The 12,432-nt window shown below is 52.5% G+C and overlaps 1 protein-coding gene across 11 annotated transcripts in view; it reads left to right on the top strand.

Annotated features, from left to right (window-relative positions):
• Window positions 1–12,432, top strand: part of NAV2 (neuron navigator 2) — a 757,965-nt gene that overhangs the window by 457,125 nt on the left and 288,408 nt on the right. The gene's annotated exons all lie outside the window — the stretch shown is intronic.

The raw sequence follows: 12,432 nt of genomic DNA, 5'->3' as shown, positions 1-12,432 counted from the left end.
GACTATGGCCTTGTCTAAACAAGATAAGAATCGGAGAACTCAGAGGGCTTCCATAGCCTTGGAAACTCATGACTGGAGCATAGGGAGATTACTGATGCCATGGACAGGAGTGTCAATTGGTAAGGTCAACAACAGGAGTCACTGTGCACTTGCTCCTCATGTGGGATCTCTATCCTTAGTGTGCTGTACATTGAGATTTAATGCTATAACGAGTACTCAAACAATATATTTCACCTTGTGTTTCTATGGGGGTGCAAACTGTTGAAATCCTTACTTAATGCATACTAAACTGATCCTCTGTAAAAAAAAAAAAAAAAAAATTATCAATTCCCAACTTGACTCTCACTGGGATTAAACATGACAATAGGTCTTATCTGATTTCATCATCATTTAAAAAAAATCATCTATTATTTTTCACTTTGTGTTTCTGTGTGGGAGCAAACTGTTGAAATCCTTACTTAATGTATGCTAAACTGATCTTCTGTATATTAAGATAATCGAAAATGAATCTTGATGTGAATGGAAGGGGAGAGGGAGTGGGAAAGGGGAGGGTTGTGGGTGGGAGGGACGGTATGGGGGGGGAAGCCATTGTAATCCATAAGTCGTACTTTAGAAGTTTATATGCATTAAATAAAAGTTTAAAAAAAAAAATCTTTCAAGAAACCTGACCCCTCTGCTCCAGGGGAAATCCTTCAACCACCATAGGCTGGCTGCTCAGGTTTCTGGGGTCAAAGACGCCTTCAGAGAATCACCAGGAATGTACTCAGTGTGCCGAAGGGGGTAGGAATTGTAATAAGCAATGCACACCTTATATAGCCACTCGCCTGCGGTGATCTGAATGGCCCTAACTCATTTACAATTTACAAACAAAGCAGCCGAGTCTCCCAGGCTAGCCTGGGTGATTGCATTTCCTCACATCCACCTCCTGGCCTTAGACCCTGGAGGACTCCATGGGAGGTGTAAATGTCACAAGGGAGCAGCGCTCACTTTCCCCGTCCCAGCTGCCTGCCTCCCGCGGCCTTGCCAACCCTGATGGAATGGAACCTGGCCCAGGTGAGTTTGGATCACTCGGGTTGGCCTGAGAGACACGGTCGGGTCCAGGGCCAGCCAGGGCGCCTCCGTGGTGGAGAGGGGATCCAGAGACTTGTGCAAAAGGAGAGTGAGGCAGCGCGGAGGGGCTCTGTGCCAGCACTCGCCGAGCAGGTGCCCCGTGACAAGCTGCCTGCGAGGTGCTGGAAAGGGATACGGTGAGCTCACCATCCACCCACTTGGCCTGGAACTAAATCCTGCTCCGACTCTCCTGTCCCTTCACCCACTGGGACGCAGAACTTGGCGCCTCCCAAGCTTCCGGAGGATTCCGAGTGCCCTAGAAAGCCCCAGAAAGAGTATCAAGAGTATCGGTTTTACTGCCGATTTCCAAGGGGAGGGTTAGACTGGAAGGTGACTTCGCTAAGCGCCCCTCCATCTGGTCCCCTGCCTCTGCCCTCCCACCCAAGCAGCCTTTCTGCTGCTTCCCTCTCTTCCAGTCCAGACCCTGCCTCTTCTCTTGAATTCCCTTTTTCTCATGCAAAGCATCCTAGCTCAGTCTCCAGCTCTGCAAGATTTGCATACTCATACTCATCATTTTACAAAACAAATCTCCTTGGAAGAGGTGCTGGGGAGGGAAAGTAGTAAGCAGCTTTCTCCGGCTCACCTGTGTGTGCTCAGCAGCAGTACTGCACCACGGCCTTCCGGCCTTCCCTGGAAGACACCGGAGGAGGAGCGCCTGCCGCTCTCCGTGGTGTCACCCCTCCTTCCAAGCCGATGCCCACCTCTCGGGTGCCTCTTCTGGTCTCGGAGCTGGCAGGGTTTCCCTCCTACAGATGGCGTGCATGTATGTAACCTCCAGAGAGCGAACAATTGTTAAATCGCCTAAAATAATGAGGCCCGAAGGAGTTTTGAGTATGTAGGGCTGCCTTTAAAAATATCATTTGAATGTAAGTTTACATAAGGGAAGTGTAATAGAGTGGTGATAATTAGTAAGGGCCCAAATTCCCTGACATTTTTTGCAAGTGAAGTGACGTCTCTTAAGCCAGGGCCAGCGTGCTCGGGCGGGCTGCTCCAGCAGTGTCTTGTTTTTTTTTTCAGTAGCACCTGGGCCAGGTCCTCCTAGCACACTACTCACAGCGTTACTTAGCCACGGTCTTCTGTGCCTGCTGCAGCAACCTGTCTGAAGGACCTGGGAAGGATTTTGTGGACTTTGCGGTGTAGGCAGTGAAGAGGAGCACACTCATCCTCTCATTCACTGATTCCTCCAGGTGTTCATCATTTGTGTTTTCCATGGGTCCATCCATCTGAGTTCTCACCGGTGTGTTGACCCTGGTCTTTGTCCCTCTCTCCATCTGTCCTTGGCCCCATCCACTTCCCTTCCTTCTGTCCACCCCTCCCCACCTCCTCACTCCCCCGGAAGTCCAGCATTTTGTTTATGGAGCCCCTGTAGTGAGTCAGGTGTGGTGCTGGTGTTGCCAGGATATGTAAAACTTGTTTTTCTACTCTGGAGGAACTCTGAATGGAGAGATGTGAATAGTTAGCTGTAGTGCCCTAGCCTGGACAAAGGCCTGTGCAAAGTGCTTTTGGAAATAAGGGGGAACAGATTGTTCTGTGTTGGGAGTGGCTTACCAGGGTTGCCACTTGGCCTGGGTTTTGCAGCATTGTGTGGGCTTTTGCTGGGGGATGGGGTAGAGAAGGCAGCACAGGAAGCAAGGAGAGCATGTGCAAAGGCCCTGAGGCTGGGGAGCTGGGGCACTCTGATTTGTGAATTTCAGAGAAGGGAGAGAGGCTGCAGTCAGGATGGGTGTCTAGGAAAGGGGAGCATTCTGATAAATGGTGGGGATAAGAGAGGGCACCCAAAGTGGAAAACCTGCCAGCAGGGGCTGAGGGTAAAGTGGCAGGGAGCTGCGGAGGATGTGAGGGGACTTGGGGGTTGAGTGCAAAAGGAAATGAATATTTCAAGGTGCCACCTACATGCCAGGCATTGGGCTAAGCATTTAAACATTTAGTCCTCATCGTGATTAATTAGCCCACTTTTCAGATACAGAAGGTGAAGCTCAGAGAATGGAAGTCATCCAAGGCCACAAAGCCTTGAGTAATCCCTGTCAAAACAGATGTAGAATCCTTTAGCTGTAATCTCTATCTTCCCACTCAACAATCTGAGACTCAGAGATGTCAAGCAACCTGTCTGAGCACACCCAGGACGCCAGGGTCTCGCCTGGGGCCCAGGGTCCAGGGAAGCCTGTGCTAAGAAAGCCAAGCTGAAGCATCCGAGCTGCTGCCTGGGTGTGGGGGAGGAGAGGCATCCGTCCCCCCCAGTCTGCAGGAGAGGCGTGCAGGACCGGACGGAGCTAATCCTGGCGTGGTCAAGGCCCTGGTGCTCGGCAGCCCCATGCGTGGGGCTGTCCTGCCAGGTGGCACTGGTGGACATTGGCTTCCAAAGGAGCTGGACGGAGAATGTGAAGTCTGCTCAGTAACCAGTGAGCACAGAGTAGAGAGAACTCGGGAAGTTCTACGCGGAGCCCCAGCACTGGCTGGCGTGGAGCTGGCAGGCACTGTGGTGGAGAGGTATGTAGGTCTGGATTCAGAGGCTGGAGAGAGTGGGAAAAGGACCCAAGCGGGCAGGGAGAATGTTAGTTGTCTTCTTCCTTATTTGGTTTTCTAGGGAAGCCCTGGGGAAACCTGGAGTCACCTGCTGCAGGGAGGTGGTAGTTACAGGGCCAGACTGCCTAAGTCAAATGCAAGTTCACCTTCTTCTCGGCACTTAACCTTTTAGAGCCTCTGTTTCCCAGTATGTAAAATGGGGATGAGCCTGTGTTTAATGTAACAACTATTTAGTGAGCACTTACTGTGTGCCAAGTGCTCTTCTAGGGGATTAGAACAATTCAGTGAGGTGAATAGAGGGGAATTCCTGCCCTCCCAGAGCTGCCACTCCAGGGCAGGGAGAGATTGTGGATGAGAGCACACAGTAGGCCTTCGACTGAAGTACAGCCCCCTGCAACACACAGGCGGGAGAGATCAGGTGAGGGAATGAGTGGGAGAGCTCTTTGTCTCCTGGGACACGTGGTGCAGGCGCACTGCCTGTCTAGGAAAACCCTGCGAGAGAGGAAGATGCAGGGTAACCCGCGGTGTGGAGGAAGTGGGTGCCTGAACCTCATCCTGGAGATACCGCCAGGCCCTCCCAGCTCATTCACCTGCCTGGCTTATTTTCCTAAAGGCACAGCCACCTGCGGCCTGCTGGTGTTCCCGACAGACAATGGCACCATTGTGTGGCTGTGGGACATTCCCAGGCACGGCCCTGGCATTCGTTACCGCGCAGGGTCCCGGGCCAGAACTGGGGGACTTTACCCCGAGCGTTTCCGCATTCGCACGGAGCCCTGCGGCTCATGCTCTATCGGCACTCTACGGACGTGCTTGCGAAATTGTGTTTGCTTTGAGCCTTGGTGACATGGGAAAGTGTCCCCCCCTCCCCCCGGTCCCCTAGTCCTGAGTGACAAGCGAGCAGCTCTGTTCGGGAGGCAGGAGGCACTGTGATGCTGTGATGGTTCTTGAGCAATAAGCCTTCCTCTCGCTGCTTTCCCACACGGCCACAGGGCTGCTGTTTCCTGTGTGGGCCTCTCAGGTGGGGCCATGCGGCATCATGAGGAGCCCTGATCACTGCCTTCATACGCTGCATGCTTGTTAGGTAACATTGGGAAAGTCACTTTACCTCTTAGGGCCTCAGGTTTGTAATCTGTCAAATGGGAGAATAATGCCTGTGACCTGGGAAGGAAAGGGATCCATCGTTTGCAGAGTGCACACACTGTGCGTGGAGCCCTAGCTTGGTGCCGGGCATCGTTAGCGTATCTCGTTTCAGTTGCACAGTGACCTGAATAGGTAATTGACCCACTTCACAGATGAGGAAACTGAGGCTCAGGTGGTTTAAGGCGCAGGATCACTCTGCCAGGAAGTGGTTGTGGCATGTTTGAAATGAAAGGGTCTGATCCTGGAAGATATTCTCTTAATCGGTTCACCGTGGACATTAGGCAAATGGCAGTTACTCTCCGACACAACACTGTAGCAAGAGCTGCGCCTAGCACGGGTACATGCGCAGGCATTGTTTGCTTGGTGCACCAGGGCACGCTGCAGCTCAGAGCAGCTTATCTTAACTCGCTGTTCAGAGGTAAAGTATGAGTAAGGATGGTACCAGGATGTGGAGAAAGATGGAAGTCCAGGTTAGCGATCAGCTCCGCCATTCTCTATCCAGTTGCTCTGTGGATGGACGTGGGTGTTCCCCTCTCAGACAAGTGCATGCATGCGTGTGGGTGGCGGGGCTAGGGTGTATCTGTGGTGGTTGTGCAGGCGCGTTACTGCAGATGAAAAGGGAGGTCCCCAGGATCTGCCTGTTTGTCCCTGGCCGCTACTTTCCTGTGGGTCACGTTAGCTGTGTCACACAGGGCCTTTGTCAAGAGCAAGGGCTGGGAGTACACTCTCTCATGTGCTCAGGTGCCTGTGCTGGGGGCACAGAACCCAGTCACCTCTCTCTGCTCCTGCAACCACACCCTCTTGGGCCAGAGGCCAGCTGACCCCTGGGATACCTCAGTGGGCGCCACAAAGTCCTTGTGCTTGATTTTCCTGGCGGGCAAAGTCCTATGGAGGTTCTTGCTTGACCAGGACTTGCTCTCACTTTATACACAATTCATAAAGAGTCTGGGGTCTTTGAAGGAAGTTTCAAGGACTCAGCAGGCCCTGGGGGCATCCTCGCATATATCCCAACGCTGTGTTTATAGTGATGTCCATGGGCCATCAAGAGAAAGCAAAATTGTGTTAATTAGAATCAGGGCTTGTTATCATCCAGTTGGAAAGGCTTCCTAGTGGAATAGTTGGAAGTGTGGGGCTCTCAGAAATGTGTACTCCGGGCAGTCTAGGAGGGCTTGCTTCCCCAAACCGTAGGTTGCCAATGGTTTATTAATTGGAATATTAGTGACAGCTGCTGGGTACTTACTGTGTGCCAGATGCTGTGTTAACCACTTGCGTGCCTGATCTCATTGCGCGAAATAGCTGTGTGTCACTGCTGCATAAGCAAGGGGCCCTGACCATCAGAGCGGCCATGACTCTCCAGGAGTCACCCAGCTGGGAGGGCAGAGCCAGAGCTCGACCCCATGTTCACGCCAGTGCCTGAGAGAGGGACCGCGGGCACCTGCCTATTTGGTAACTGGGGTCATTAGAGGATCACAGTTGCGAAGTAATGCAGAAGCTGTCAAAGGCAGGGATGGAATGAGGGCCACTGGCCTCCAGCGTGGGCACGTGGATGCTCAGAGGCCACTGAGCAGAACCGAATTCCTCTCCTGAGAAGCCAGGATTCAGGCTCAGCCCCAATTGTGCTGTGTGACCTTGAACAAAAGATTTGCTTCTCTGTGTTCTACCTCTTCCTCCAATGTATAAGACTGGGGATACCATTTCATCCACTGTTTGTCAATACCAAAACAGGGGACAGGAGGGACAAGTGTTCAGATGGAGAGAGGCCAGGTAGGGAAAAGGCCACCAGCTGATGTCTGTCTCCCGTCCTCGCCCCGTGTGGTTAGATGGTCGCGTGGACACGTGCGGATCCCTCGGGGTGGGCGCCATGCTGCTTGCTGGCTGCTGGGGTGGCAGAACTGAAATGCGTCTCTAGCTTTACCCTTGACAACAAATAGTGCATTTTGATCTTAAAGTGCGAGCCATCGAATCAGCAGTGACGTTCTCTGCGGCACCCAAGGACAGGACGAACGTTCTCTCTTCTGGGGTTGCAGTATCACCGTGTAGTTCAGAGCGATCGGAACCCCACAGTTGAACTACCTGCTGCCCAGTCATGGACACGATAGCATCTCGATGATGTGACCCGCGTCTAGAGGGAGGCCCGAGGCGGCGTTCCCTCTGCAGTCAGTCGGCAGCAGAAGCCTTGGGCACTAACTGCCGGGTTTGGGTGAATCTTTCCTTTCCATGCTGGTGCTGCCTTCCGGGGGATGCATTTTGCTCTCTTGCTCCTGGAGCTGCCTCCTGATGCCGTCGTCCGTCTGCCTTCCGGATCTCTCAGACTGCCTCGCCGACCAGCCTGGGGTTTCCAGTGCACTTGCCCCAGGCACTTCAGGTGCAGTGTTTTTGGGAATTCTTCTTGGGTTCCTTACTGAGAGTGCTCCTCCCCTCCCCTTCCACGGGGATTCCAAGCATGATGATCCCTGTTGGTTTAACACAGTGCAGTTATTATCCATTTCTGTTATTACAGCTAATAATCAGACTCTTTACTTCACCTGATCTGTCAAAAGTGTCCCTTTTGGCTTTCAGCCTGTTTGATATAGAATGATGTGGAGTTTTAAGCAAACAAATGACACACTCCTTGAAATTCTGTCAGGGGCAATAAAGCAAATGGAAATGCATTCGCTGTTCAGCTGTCTCTGCCTTCCTTCCTTCCCCCTTTTATCTTTTCAAGTCTCTGACAGCAGCCCCCTTCTTGCTCTCAGAGCGATTCCGGAACACAGAGGCCCCAGTTGGAAGGGGTGGGATGAGCGGTGCCCTGAGCCTGAAGCAGTGGTTGGAGCAGGGAAGGTGCCTGCATCAGTGGACTCCATCTCAGGCACGGGGGAGAAATGTTCCTACAGCTTTCTCCTGGGAGTGATGTCATGATGTGGGGTCGCTTCTTTGTCTTGCCAGTTTGTGCAGAAAGTACCCAGGTACTGGCCTGAGACCCACAGTGCCCAAAGACTGGTGAGCCCCCTGGGAAAAAGCAACCAGGGGCCTCCAGTCTCTCTAATCTGGGGGAGTGAGAGCCTGTGGAGAACGAGGCATGGACAAGGAAATCCTATGTGCTTTAGCCCTTGCTTAAAATCTTTCAGACAGGACGGCACCATGGCTCACTAAGCTAATCCTCCGCCTGCAGCGCCGGCACCCGGGGTTCTAGTCCTGGTTGGGGCGCCGGATTCTGTCCTGGTTGCTCCTCTTCCAGTCCAGCTCTCTGCTGTGGCCCGGGAAAGCAGTGGAGGATGGCCCAGGTCCTTGGGCCCTGCACCTGCATGGGAGACCAGGAGGAAGCACCTGGCTTCTGGCTTCAGATCGGCGCATCCCGCCGGCTGTAGCAGCCATTTGGGGGGTGAACCAACAGAAGGAAGACCTTTCTCTCTGTCTCTCTCCCTCACTGTCTAACTCTGCCTGTCCAAAAAAAAATTTTAAAAATGAAAAATAAATTAAGGCCGGCACCGTGGCTCAATAGGCTAATCCTCCACCTATGGTGCTGGCACAACGGGTTCTAGTCCCGGTTGGGGCACCGGATTCTGTCCTGGTTGCCCCCTTCCAGGTCAGCTCTCTGCTATGGCCCGGGAGTGCAGTGGAGGATGGCCCAAGTGCTTGGGCCCTGCACCCCATGGGAGACCAGGATAAACACCTGGCTCCTGCCTTTGGATCAGCGCGGTACTCTGGCTGCAGTGCACTGGCTGTGGCGGCCATTGGAGGGTGAACCAACGGCAAAAAGGAAGACCTTTCTCTCTGTCTCTCTCTCTCACTGTCCACTCTACCTGTCCAAAAAAAAAAAAAAAAAAAAAAAAAGAAAAGAAAAATAAATAAAAAAAAAATCTTTCAGACACATGACCCCACTTACACGCATTCGCTGAGCCTGGTAGAGTCTGACAATGGTGAAGGTCGCTGTGAGAAGAATGGTTTTCATAGCCTGCACTTGAACTTGTGTCCATGCTTCATGTGGCCAGTGAAAACTGGTCCTGAAGATAATAAATCTTGGTGTTTGGTTGTGATTTCACTTCTTCCACAAGTTCAGAGCTGGGGAGAGGGAGGGGCAGGGAAGCCCCAGATAATTAATGATCCTTGTTAACGGGTCTTGATTAACGAGCTTGAGCTATGTAGTGATTTATTTTCCCTGCTCCCTCCTCCCTCCTCCCTTCAATCAATAAAGAGATTCTGGTCTGAGGATCTGCTGAGAGCCCCCTTAAGGAAGTCTCAAGTGCAGTCAGTCCCCCCAGATCCGCCCTTGCTTGTCTCTCTTCAGCTTAACCCAGCAATCACCAGCCTCCCGCCGGGTCCCAGCTCCCCTCTGAGGCACTGCCAGGCGGGCAGAGGTGAGCACCACATGCTTGCCGCCAAAACCTGCTGGTGGGAGTAAGAAGGTGGTGCCCCCATGTGGGTTTTGCTTGTGCCCCTGCATTGTGTGCAGCTAAGATTCTGATTAGGACACCAAGAGGGACCACGTGGAGGGATGTACACTGGAACTGGGCCAGGCAGGGCGGCTCCGGGTAGGGCACTCAGGCAGAGGAAGTGGTGTGAGTTCAGAAGTGCGAGGTGTGACCAGTTTTCCTGAGCACGGTTGTCATTACTGCTGCGCACTGGGGAAGTGTAGGCATATTACCTCATTTAGTTGTTGTTTTTTTTTTAAGATTTATTTTTTTGAGAGGCGGAGAATCAGAGACAGAGGGGGAAACAGAGAGAGAGAGAGAGAGAGAGAGAGATCTTCCATCTACTTGTTCACCCCTCAAATGGCCACAACAGTCAGGGCTAGGCCAGGCCGATGCCAGGAGCCTGGAACTCCATCCTGGGCTCCCACGTGGGTGGCAGGGGCCTGAGCACTTAGTCTATCCTCTGCTGCCTTCCCAGGCACGTCAGCAGGGAGCTGGATCAGAAGCCTGTAGTAACTGGGACTCCAATACGGTATGCCAGTGTTGCAAGTGGCAGCTTAACCCGCTGCACCACAATACTGGCCCCTCTCATTTAGTCTTTTGTTGTTTTGTTTTGTTTTGTTTTGTTTTGTTTTGTTTTGACAGGCAGAGTGGACAGTGAGAGAGAGACCGAGATAAAGGTCTTCCTTTGCCGTTGGTTCACCCTCCAATGGCCACCACGGCCGGCACACCGCGCTGACCCGAAGGCAGGAGCCAGGTGCTTCTCCTGGTCTCCCTTGGGGTGCAGGGCCCAATCACTTGGGCCATCCTCCACTGTACTCCCGGGCCATAGCAGAGAGCTGGCCTGGAAGAGGGGCAACCAGGACAGAATCCGGCGCCCTGACCGGGACTAGAACCCTGTGTGCCAGCACTGCTAGGTGGAGGATTAGCCTAGTGAGCCGCGGCGCCGGCCTCTCATTTAGTCTTTATAATGCACATTGGCAGACTTTTTCTGTGAAGTGCTGGATTGCAAATATTTGAGGTTTTGTGGGCCAGAGGTCTCTGTCACAACTGCTGAACTTTGATCTGGTGGCGTGAAAGCAGCCAGAGAGAGAGCGGATATGGCTGCATCCCAGTGGAATTTGTTTATTGAAACAGGTGGTCAGTGGAACTTTGCCAGCCCCTGCCTTATAATCTTTTTGGTATAATCCCCATTTTTATAGAGGATAACACCGAGGAACAGAAAGATTAATAAAAATGAACTTGCCAAGGGCCAACTTGATTTGGTCAGATTCCAAAGACTGTTCCTAGCTGGCACTCATGCTGCCTCCCTGCAGAGATTGGATCTGTTCTGCAAAGAGTGCACGGATGATCAGACTGCCTGTAGGCAAGGCGCGAAAGCTCAGCCTTCGATCCACTGGGAAGGGGGAAGTATCTGGTTATGCTCCAGGCAGGCGGTTAGGTTAAAGCTGAGCTCGGAGAAGATGACTTAGGCAGTGGTGAGTAGGTAGTTTAATGTGCAGAGAAGAGTTTTTGCTTTGGAGTAGAGAGGCTCCCTTCTTGGGCACAGCCATGTCTGACCACTGAGCCTTAGAAGGCTCTCCCTGGTGCACCTGCTACCTGCATGGCCTCATCATGGCTCCAAGTTTGCTTAACCTGGGTTTCTGCTGGATTGTGCACATTCGCAATTTAAAATTTTTAAAAATGTTTATTTGCTTTAAAAAAAAGATTGATTTATTTGAAAGCCAGAGTGACAGGAGGGGAGGAGAGAGATCAAGCATCCGCTGGTTCACTCCCCAAATGCCCACAGCAGCCAGGGCCCCAGGGCCAGGAGCCACAAACTCCATCCCAGTCTCCCATGAGGGCAGCTGGAATCCAAGTACTTGGGCCATCACCTGCTGCCTCCTAGCTGCTGTGGCAGGAAGCTGGATTGGAAGGTAGCCAGGTCTTGAACCAGGCATCCCAGTAAGGGACACAGGTGTTCCAAGCTGTGACCTATCCTGCTGTGCCTGCCCTCACTGCAAAAACCTTCACCTCGGAGGGGTAAGTAGCTCACCTGAGGTCATCTATCCATTTGTCCACTGATGTATATTTTTAAAAAAATTTTTTGACAGGCAGAGTTAGACAGTGAGAAAGAGAGACAGAGAGAAAGGTCTTCCTTTTTCCGTTGGTTCACCCCTCAAATGGCCACTACGGCCGGTGTGCTGCGGCCGGCACACAGCGCCGATCCGAAGCCAGGAGCCAGGTGCTTCCTCCTGATCTCCCATGTGGGTGCAGGGCCCAAGCACTTGGGCCATCCTCCACTGCCTTCCCGGGCCACAGCAGAGAGCTGGACTGGAAGAGGAGCAACTGGGATAGACTCCAATGCCCCAACCGGGGCTAGAACCTGGGGTGCCGATGCCACAGGCGGAGGATTAGCCTAGTGAGCCGCTGATGTATATTGAGAAGTTCTAATGTGCCTCTTGCTGTTGTAGATACTTTGGAAAATGACTTTGAATGAACCAGACCCAAACCCCTACCTTGTGGGGCCTGCAGAACTGGATTTGAATCCAGCTTTGCCTCTGTTCCTTTTAGTGCTTCTTCTCCTTTCTCCTCCTCTGTCTCTCCACAATTTAAAGATAGTTTACATTTCGGGTTAGCCACGGGAATTGTCAAGATGACATTCCACTTCCTGCGCTTTCTCTGCACTTAGAAAATTGAACGGGCTCTTGCTTTCCTAGAGATTTGGTCTTTGACTACTTGGGAGTGGGTTGAAGAATTGGGTACTTGGAGCTGAGGTGTGAACTAGAACACTAGTGTGGGTGGTTTGCCTGTGAGTGTCTGCAGTGGAAGACAGAGACCTCGAGGGAGTGGACGGAGCTGTCCCTCCCACCTCTTGATTAGCTGTGCTGTGCAGCTCTTCCTGTGTCTGCTTGGGACTTGGAGTAGCATAACTGGGCTGCTGTGGGGGCCCTGGCTTTGCTGCTCTTGTCCCATTCCAGGCACCTTGAGGGGCAGTCCCTCATGGTGTGAGCTTATGCTGAGCATGAACAGGAGGGAGAGGGCGTCTGTTGCTGTGTGCGCCACGTGGATTCTGGGAGGTGGGGTTGCTGCCTCCATCAGCTTGGTGGCGTCCTTGCGTGGATTCACACATGGACCTCTTGCCTCTAACGGTTGAGGGGACAGTTCCCTTTTTGAGCAGTCATTTGTTGACATCGCTGGAGAAAAGAGGCACTGACACACAAGCGCCCACGTGTCGACAAACACAGCCTCCTGGCAACTCACAAATTCACACTTGGAACTTAGCCCT

Source organism: Oryctolagus cuniculus, chromosome 1 (assembly GCF_964237555.1).
Source record: "Oryctolagus cuniculus chromosome 1, mOryCun1.1, whole genome shotgun sequence".
Lineage (NCBI taxonomy): Eukaryota > Metazoa > Chordata > Mammalia > Lagomorpha > Leporidae > Oryctolagus > Oryctolagus cuniculus.
The sequence above is the reverse complement of the archived record's forward strand: the minus strand, read 5'-3'. Positions and strand labels throughout refer to the sequence as shown.